Genomic DNA, 10,394 nt, shown 5'->3' with positions numbered 1-10,394 from the left:
CCTGTCTACTCACGAGGCTGAGATGGGAGGATTGCTTGAGCATGGGAGGTTGAGGCTGCAATGAGCCATGATTGTTGCCTCAATGCACTTCATCCTAGGTAATAGAGTGAGACCCTGTCAAAAGAAAAGAAAAGAGAAAGAAAGATGAAAGAAAGAAAAAGAAGGAGGGAAGGAAGGAAACAAGGAAAAAGTATGGGAGACTGGTCTTTGTTCAGTCCCCGTCACTTACTTCTCCATCTGTTTAATGAATGAATTTGAGAAAGGAAACTGAAACCATAAGGCTCAGTAGATTCTGGGCTGTCGCTTTTCCAGGAGAAGCTGGAGTTCTAAGTGAGATAGCCATTTCTGGGCCAGAAGAGGGACAGGGGAGTGATAAATTATCCTCTCTCAGACGTCAGTGTGTTGTTATGTGGTCTTTCGTGGCTGGCTTCTTTCACTTAGCATGTTTTCGAGGGTCATCCATGTTGGAGCATATATCCATCCTTCCTTCCTTCTTTGGCCAAGAACTATTCTATTGTATGGAATACCACATTTTGTTTATTTATTCATCAGCTGATAGGCATTTAGATTGTTTCCACCTTTAGCTATGATGAATAATACCGCTATAAACATTCAGGCACAAATTCTTGTGTAGACGTATGTTTTTAATTCTTTGGGAAGTGAAACTAGGAGTGGAATTGCTAGATCAAATAGTATCTCTGTGTTTAACTTTTTGGGGAACTTTCTGACTGATTTCCAAGGTGGACGCACCATTTTTCATTCCCACAATGTATGAAGTTTTGAGTTTTCCCAAATCCTGGCCAACACTTATTATTATAGTCATGCTAGTAGGTATAAAGTGGTCTTTCATTGAGATTCTGCTTGTTGCATTTCCCTGGTGGATACCAATGTTGAGGATCTTTTTAATTTAATTTAATTTACTTTGAGACAGAGTCTCACTCTGTCAGTCACCCAGGCTGGAGTGCAGTGGTGCTATCTTGGCTCACTACAACCTCCACTTCCCGGGTTCAAGTGACTTTTATGCCTCGGCCTCCCAAGTAGCCGGGATTACAGGCATCCGCCCCCACACCAGGCTAATTTTTGTGTTTTTAGTAGAGACGGGGTTTCACCATGTTGCCTAGGCTGGTCTCCAACTCCTGAGCTCAAGCCTGCCTCAACCTCCCAAAGTGCTAGGATTACAGGCATGGGCCAGTGTCCGGTCCATTGAGCATCTTTTGATGTGCTTCTTGGCCATTTCTATATTTTTCTGTATTCCTTCCCTCACCACACCACACACAAACTGGTTTGGATCCTATTTCTATTACAATGGACCTTACATTTTTAACATAAACTTGAGGCTTTAAGTCAAACATGATATTAATAGTTCTTATTCTTCTCCCAAACACAGAGATCTTAAAAGAATTTATCACTTTATCCCATCTTAATGATTATCTAGTATTTTATTCCAACTTTATTTTTCACACTTTAAAAGTTTTATCATTTTTTAAGTCAGTATTTACTTAGTAACTTAACTAAATACTAATTTGCCAATTATATTGTTTACCATTGCTCACCACACTTCACTCTTTTCTTTGGGTTCAACTTCCTTCTTTCTGAAGGACAAGCAACAGGATTTTATCCAACAAGACCCTATAAGTGATAAATTGTGTTTATTCTATCAATTTAAAAAAACTATGTCATCATTCTTGAATGATAGTTTCTTTTGTATAGATTCTAATTGACACTTTGCTTTAGTATTTTGAAACATTATTTCATTTATTTCCAGCCCCTGATATTGCTGTTGTAAGTTTGACTACTGCTCCTCTAAGTAATTTGCCCTTTTTCTCTGGGTGCATTTAAGATTTTTTGTGTGCTTTGTTTCTAATATTCATTTTTACTTCTGCATATAGATACCTATATTTACATATTCTGCTCATTTCATTGTGTGTCTGAAACATGAAGATTCTTTTTTTTTTTTTTTTTTTTTTTTTGAGACAGGGTCTCAACTCTGTTACTCAGGCTAGAGTGCAGTGGCACAATCAGAGCTAACTGCAGCCTCATCCTCCCAGGCTCAAGAGATCCTCCTGCCTCCTGCCTTAGCCTCCTAAGTAGATGGGACTACAGGCACATGCCACCACATCCAGCTAATGTTTTTTATCTTTAGTAGAGATGAGGCCTCACTGTGTTGCTCAGGCTGATCTTGAACTCTTGAACTCAAGCAATTCTCCCACCTTGGCCTCCCAGTGCTGGAATTACAGGCACAAGCCACCATGTCCAGCCAAGATTCACATTTTTTTTTTTTTGAGACAGAGTCTAGTTCTATCACCCAGGCTGGAGCGCAGTGGCGTGATTCTGGTTCACTGCAACTCCGCCTCCCCGGTTTAAGCAATTCTCCTGCCTCAGCCTCCCGAATAGCTGGGATTACAGTCATCCATCACCACGCCCAGCTAATTTTTGTGGTTTTAGTAGAGACAGGGTTTCACTGTATTGGCCAGGCTGGTCCCGAACTCCTGACCACGTGATCTGCCCGCCTTGGCCTTCCAAAATGCTGGGATTACAGGCATGAGCCACCACACCCGGCCAAGATTCACATTTTTAATCAATCTGGAAATTCTCAAACATTACCCTTTCAAACTTTACCTTTTCTTCATTTTCTTTTCTTCTTCTGGCATCACACTGTTTGGCTCTCTCCCTTTTCTCCTCCATGTTTCTTATCTTCTTTCATTTTCCATCTCTGTTAATCTGTGCTGCTTTCTGGGTATCTACCAGAAGATTTAGCTTCTAGATCACTAGTTCTCTAGGTATCCCTAATTAGCTATTCAATCACCACTCACCTTTTACTTTCTAATTTTGTTATTTTTTTCAGACGGGTTCTTACTTTGTCGCCCAGGCTGGAGTGCACTGGCATGATCATAACTCACCACAGGAACTTCTGGGCTCAAGCAATCCTCCCTTCTCAAGTTCCCAAGTAGGGGATTATAAGCACGCACCACTGCAATCAGCTAATTTTTAAATTTCTTGTACAGATAAGGTCTCGCCATGAAAGAAAGAAAAAGAAGGAGGGAAGGAAGGAAGGAAGGTAGGAAGGAGGGGCCTAGGCTGGTCCCAAACTGCTGGCCTCAAGTGATCCTCCCATCTTGCTCTCCCAACATGTGGGAATTATAAGCATGAGCCACAGCACCCGGCCCACCTATTTCTTTTTTAGAAGTTCTATTTGAGACCAGGCGTGGTGGCTCACGCCTATAATCCCAGTACTTTGGGAGGCCAAGGATGGGAAGATCACTTGAAGTCAGGAGTTTGAGACCAGCCTGGCCAACATGGTGAAACCTCATCTCTACTAAAAGTACAAAATTAGCTGGGTGTGGTGGTGGGCACCCATAATCCCATCTACTCGGGAGGCTGAGACAGGAGAATTGTTTGAACCTGGGAGGTGAAGGCTGTTGTGAGTCAAGATCACACCATGACACTTCAGTCTGGGTGGCAGAGCAAGACTCTGTCTCAAAAACAACAACAAAAAAAGAAGTTATATATGGATCTATAAAACTTGCCTGGTCTTTTCTTAATAGTGCATTCTTTGCTATGGTTGTAAATTCTTCTAGTGTGTCTTTGATCACTTTGAACATATTTATTTTATATTCTTTCCCATTGTCATTCAGTTATCTCAGTTTCTTAGTGTTCTGTATTCTTGATTTTTATCACTCATAGCAGATCACTTCCCCATGGGTTCTGTGCCTTTTTAGGAACTCATCTTTAATGTGAGTTTTTTTTGTTTTTCTCTCTGACCACCTTTCCAAGTGGTTTGGTATTTGTTTGTGCTAGACAGAACTATCAAAAGCTTAGACTGACATTCATGTTACCTTCTCACCTGAGAAAGATGACTAATGACAGAATCAGTAACCAGGAAATTAGATCTGAGGTAAACAATTAGAGAGCAGATAGGTTGATACTTTTCCCCTTCTCAAAGTCCAAGCTGCTACAGACAAACCATTTTTTAACTCTACCTCTGCCAGTGAGTAGAGTTTTTTTTACTCATATTTATACATTTTTTAAATCAAAAGGCTCCCGATAAATCTTACAAACTATGTATTGTTGGTTTAAGATATAGATGATAGCAGCAGGCTATCACTCCTGCCTTAAGAAAGAAATAGAAAAAAAAAAAAACATGCTGGACACAGTGGCTCACGCCTGTAATCCCAGCACTTTGGAAGGCTGAGGGGGGCAGATCACGAGGTCAGGAGTTCGAGACCAGCCTGGCCAATATGGTGAAACCCCGTCTCTACTAAAAATACAAACATTAGCCAGGTGTGGTGGGAGGTGCCTGTAGTCCCAGCTACTCAGGAGGCTAAGGCAGAAGAATCACTTGAACCTGGGAGGCGGAGATTGCAGTGAGCCAAGACTGTGCCACTGCACTCCAACCTGGGCAACAGAGCGAGACCCCATCTCAAAAAAAAAAAAGAAAAAGAAAAGAAATAGAGAAAAACATAAGCAAAAATAAAAACCATATTTTAAGACACTGAAAAACTACAGAAACAAAATCTAGAGAAATTAAATTCCAGAGAGGGAGAAGTCCTTTCTAGGAAATTGGCGGTCACTTCTATTCTGTTGCTCTATGTGCAACAAGAGTAAGAGTAAAGGGTGGAGTCTCTCTGAGGGAAAACACTGACTTCAATCTCTATGGTCCTTTTATACATAATGTCTGACATATAATGAAAAAGTATGAAATGTGAAGCACAAAAAATTGTGACCTATAATCAAAGGAAAAATAGACACTAGAAGCAGATACACAGGTAACTCAAATAAATAGACAGATGCAATATATTTAATGCTTATGCACCTCATAACATAGTTTCAAAATACATAAAGCAAACTGACAGAAATAAAAGGAAAGACAGACAAATCCATAATCATTGCATATATTAATATATCTCCCTTAGGAAATGGTAGACCAAGCAGACAAGAATATCAGTAAGGATAAAACCGTCCCTATAAACTTTATAAAATAAATCAGGAAAGAAAGGAGGGGTGGGAACAAAAATAAACCAAGCTTGCAACACATTTAGCATTTAATCATTAGATCAGCTTCCTCTCTGACCCACTTCCTCACAATTGTTTGCCTATTGTCTTAGAATTATGTAGGCCCTAGATTATAGTTCTCTTGAACTGCTCTATAAACAAAACTTATTAAACATTATGCAACATTAAGTTTTTCTTTTGAGATATACTTTCAGGTCCTGCACACCAGTGAAACTACTGAAGTCAGCTGGTCTGAAGAACCCCACAAGGAGCTGACTCTCCAAAGAATGCAGTGTCTACATCCTGATGATTTCATCCCCCTTACCCCAACCAATTGATATCAATTTTACAGTCCCTTCCCCTTCATTATCCCCCTTAAAATCTCCAGCCCAGGCTGGGTGCGGTGGCTCACGCTTGTAATCCCAGCACTTTGGGAGGCCGAGGCAGGCAGATCACAAGGTCAGAAGACCAAGACCATCCTGGCTAACACGGTGAAATCCTGTCTCCACTAAAAAATACAAAAAAATTAGCTGAGCATGGTGGTGGGCACCTGCAGTCCCAGCTACTCAGGAGGCTGAGGCAGGAGAATGGCGTGAACCTGGGAGGCCGAGCTTGCCATGAGCCGAGATCGCCCCACTGCACTCCAGCCTGGGTGGCAGAGCGACACTCTGTCTCAAAAAAAATAAAAAATAAAAAATAAAAAATCTCCAGCCCAGAACTCCTTGGGGAGATAAATTTGAGGGTCTCCTCCTATCTCATTACTTAGTACCCTGTGATCATTAAACTCTCTACTGCAAACCCTGATGTCTCAGTGTATTACTATGCAGTAGGTATATAAACCTGTTGATCTTTTAACAGGGTATAAAATATTTGAGTACTACTAACCAACTTGATTCCATTGAAATTTACGAAATACTATACTCAAATATTATAGAACACATTTTCTTTTCAATTGTACATAAATATTTATAAAATACACCACATTCTGGAACATAAAGCCAGTCTCCATACATTTTGAAGGATTGAAATCATATAAAAATATGTATTGATCACAGTATAATTGAACTAGAAATCAGTAACAGAAAGATAACTAAAGAATTCAAAAATGGTGGAAATTGAGAGAGGAAGTCACAATGAAAATTGTAAATTTTATTTAACTAAACAATAATAAAAATTTTTCAGTTGGGCGCGGTGGCTCACGCCTGTAATCCTGGCACTTTGGGAGGCCAAGGCGGGAGGATCATGAGGCCAGGAGATTGAGACCATCCCGGCTAACACAGTGAAACCCCGTCTGTACTAAAAATACAAAAAAAAAAAATTAGCCAGGCATGGTGGCAGGCCCCTGTAGTCCCAGCTACTTGGGAAGCTGAGGCAGGAGAATGGCATGAACCTGGAAAGTGGACCTTGCAGTGTGCCAACATCATGCCACTGCACTCTAGCTTGGGCGACAGAGCAAGACTCCATCTCAAAAATAATAATAATAATGATAATAAATTTTCTATAAAAATTTGTGAGATGCAGTTAAATCAATGCCTAGAGGGAAAACAATAGTTACAATGCTCATTAGAAAAAAAAGTATTTTATTTCAGTGATCTAAGCTTCCATCTCAAGAAGCTAGAGGCCTTGTAAAGTAGCTCACGTCTGTAATCCTAGCACTTAGGGAGGCCAAGACAGGAGGATTACTTGAGGCCAGGAGTTCAAGACCAACCTGGGCAACAAAGGGAGACCTTGTCTGTCAAAAAAAAATTTTTTTTTTAATTAGCTGGGCCTGATAGCACATAAAATCTGTAGTCCCAGCCACTCAGGAGGCTGAGGTGGGAGAATCACTTGAGCCTGGGAGGTGGAGGTTACAGTGATCAGTGATCATACCACTGCACTCCAACTTGTATGACAGAGCGAGCTCCTGTCTCAAAAAAAAACAAGCTAGAAAAAAGTAGAAGATTACACTCAAGAAATTAGAAACAGGGGAATAAAATCAGAGCAAAAAAATTTCAACAAAATCAAAGACAAATATAAATAGGGGGAAAAAATCAACAAATCCAACAGTTTGTTCTCAGAAAAGATTAATAAAATTTTATAAAATTCTAGCAGGACTGGTAAAGAAAGAAAATACAAATTATCAATGTTAGAGAAGAAAAATGAGACATAACTATAGATCTCCACTAACATTTAAAAGGATACAAGATTATTCTGTATAACTGGATATTAACAACTTAGAAGAAATGGATAAAATTCTTGAAAAACACAACTTTCCTAAACTGATACAAAAACAAAAAGTGAATAATCCTATATCTGTTTTTTAAAATTGAATCCATAATTTAAAACCTTCCTACAAAAACATCTTCAAAGTCAGGTGGCTTTACTGGTAAATTCTACTAGCATTTAATGAAAAATTAAGCTATTCATATATAAACTCTTTCAAAGACAAGAACAAAAAGGAACAATTCCCAGCTTGTTTTATGAACTCGTATGACTCTGGTACCAAAACCTGACAAGGACATTGTAAGAAAATAAATCTTCAAACCAATATTCCTCATAAACAAAGACACAAATAATCCTCATCAAAATATTAACAAGTCAAACCCAATAATATATTAACAGGTATATTAAACAATGACCAAGTGGAGTTTATCCCAAGAATGCAAGGTTGGTATAATTTTTGTAAATCAATGAAATTAATCACATTAAGAGAATGAAGGGAAAAACATGTGGTTATCTCAATAAACACATAAAAGTATATAATAAAATTCAGCATCTTTTGTGATTAAAAAAAACTCTTAACAAACTTGAAATAAAAAAAAAACTTCTTCAACCTAAATAAATAGTTATCTGTGAAAACCTGCAGCTAACATTATACTTAATGATGAAAGACTGAATGCTTTGCCCTTAAAATCAGGAACAATGCAAGAATATCTGCTCTCATCACTTCTATTTATCATTGTACTAGAAGTTTCACTCAGTACATAAGGCAATCAAAATAAATAAATGCCATTCAGATGGTAAAGGAAGACAGTTTTAGCCCTTATTCACAGATGACATGAATCTAAATATAGAAATCGTAAGGTAGTCACAACCTCTTAGAACCTATAACTAAATTCTGCCGGATCACAAACTACAAGGTCAATGTTTTAAAAAGCAATTGTTTTTCTACATGCAACCTACAAAGAGTTGGAAATGACATTATTAAATATCATTGTCATACACATCAAATACCTAGATGTGTAAGGGTTCTACACTGAAATTTTAAAAATATTGTTAGGAAAAATAAAGAATAAAAAGACAGATCATGTTCACGTTTTAGAAGATTTAATATTGTCGAGATGATATTTGCTCCCATATTGATCAAATTATTCAATGTAATTGAAATGAAAATCCCAGCAAGAATTTTGTGGGAACTGACAAGCTGAATCTCAAGTATATATGGAAAACAAAGGGTCTAAAATAGCCCAAGATAATGTCAGAAAAAAAACCATGCTGAAGGATTTACATTATCATATTTCAAGACTTGATATCAAGCCATACTAATTAAGAGAGTGTGACATTAGTGTTAGGATACATAGATATATGGAATAAAAATGATTCCATAACTAGACCAACACATATTGGTTACTTGATTTATGATGAAGATCCATGCAATTCTGTAGGGAGATAGTCTTTTCAAAAGAAGGTACTGAAGCAATTGAGTATCAACAGAGAAAAAACATACAATTTTTGGCCCTTATCTAATACCATATACAAAATTTAATTGAGATAATTCATAGATCATAGATTTCAATGTAAAAGATAAAAGAACAAAACTTCTAGAAGGCCAGGCATGGTGGTTCAAGCCTATAATCCCAGCACTTTGGGAGGCCGAGGAGGGAGGATCATCTGCACCCAAGAGTTCAACACCAGCCTGAGCAACCTAGTGAGACTCCATCTCTACAAAAAATTTTAGGGAGGCCGAGACGGGTGGATCACGAGGTCAGGAGATCGAGACCATCCTGGCTAACACGGTGAAACCCCGTCTCTACTAAAAAATACAAAAAACTAGCCAGGCGATGTGGCGGGTGCCTGTAGTCCCAGCGACTCAGGAGGCTGAGGCAGGAGAATGGCGTGAACCCGGGAGGCGGAGCTTGCAGTGAGCTGAGATCCGGCCACTGCACTCCAGCCTGGGCGACAGAGCGAGACTCCATCTCAAAAAAAAAAAAAAAAATTTAAATTTATGTGGGCATAGTGGCTTAGATCTTTAGTCCCATCTACTCAGGAGGTAAGGCAGAAAGATTACTTAAGCCCAGGAGCTCAAGGCTGCATTGAGCTATGATAGCACCACTGCACTCCAGCCTGGGTGACAGAGCAAAACTATGTCTAAAAAAAAAGAAACAAACAAAAAACTTTTAGAAGAAAACATAGAAGACTATCTTCACCATCTTAGGATAAGAAAAGATTTCTTAAATATGAATCAAAAGCACTAACCATAAAAAAAGATTGTTAAATTGGACATCATCAAATTTAAAATGCCTAGATATCAAAAGATACCACTAGGAAAGCAAAAAGGCAACAAATGATTTTTATCCAAAATATATAAAGAACTCCTACAGACCAATAAGAGACAAAACAATTTCAAAATGGGCAAAATCAGACCCTTTATAAGAAGATAGCCAAATAACCAATAAGTATATGAAAAGGTGCTAACTTTATCAAGGAAATGCAAATCAAGGAAATGCAAATGAAACTAAAATGAGATACCTTTACAAACTCACTAGAATGGCTACAATTTTTAAAGATTAATAATTTATCCAGTTGGCCAGGATATGGAGCAAGTGAAACTATTGATAGACATAGAAAATGGTACAATGGCCTTGGAAAACTGCTTTGCAGTTTCTACTAAAGCTAAACATATGCTTACTCTATAACCAGAAACTTGTCTTAAAAATGCATACCCAAAATAAATGAGTACTTATGTCCAAAATGATTATACAAGAATGTTCTTGGCAGGTTTATTCATAATAGATTTAAACTGGAAATGATACTAATGCCCAAAAGCAGGAGAAGGTATCAGTTGCAGTATATTCTTCACTGCAATAAAAAGAATGAACTACTGTTACATATAACATGAGTGAATTTCCCAGATATTATGTCGCATGAAAGAAGCCAAGCATAAAGAATATATACTGAATGATTCCATTTACATGAAGTTCAGGAAACAACTCTATGAGGATAGAAATCAGGATGGCAGTTACTGCTGGGGACAGGTATAACCTGGGAAGGATCACGAGTAACTTTTGGGTTTTATAAATGTTTTCTAGCTTAATCTGAGTGTTGGTTACATAAGTGTATGGGTGGATGAAAAACTCAATTAGTGCACTTGACATACTTTATTATGTCATGCCTCAATAAAAAAACTACTTAGCATTAACACT

The sequence above is a fragment of the Macaca mulatta genome, chromosome 5 (genome assembly GCF_049350105.2).
Source record: "Macaca mulatta isolate MMU2019108-1 chromosome 5, T2T-MMU8v2.0, whole genome shotgun sequence".
Taxonomy (NCBI): Eukaryota; Metazoa; Chordata; class Mammalia; order Primates; family Cercopithecidae; genus Macaca; species Macaca mulatta.
The sequence above is the reverse complement of the archived record's forward strand: the minus strand, read 5'-3'. Positions refer to the sequence as shown.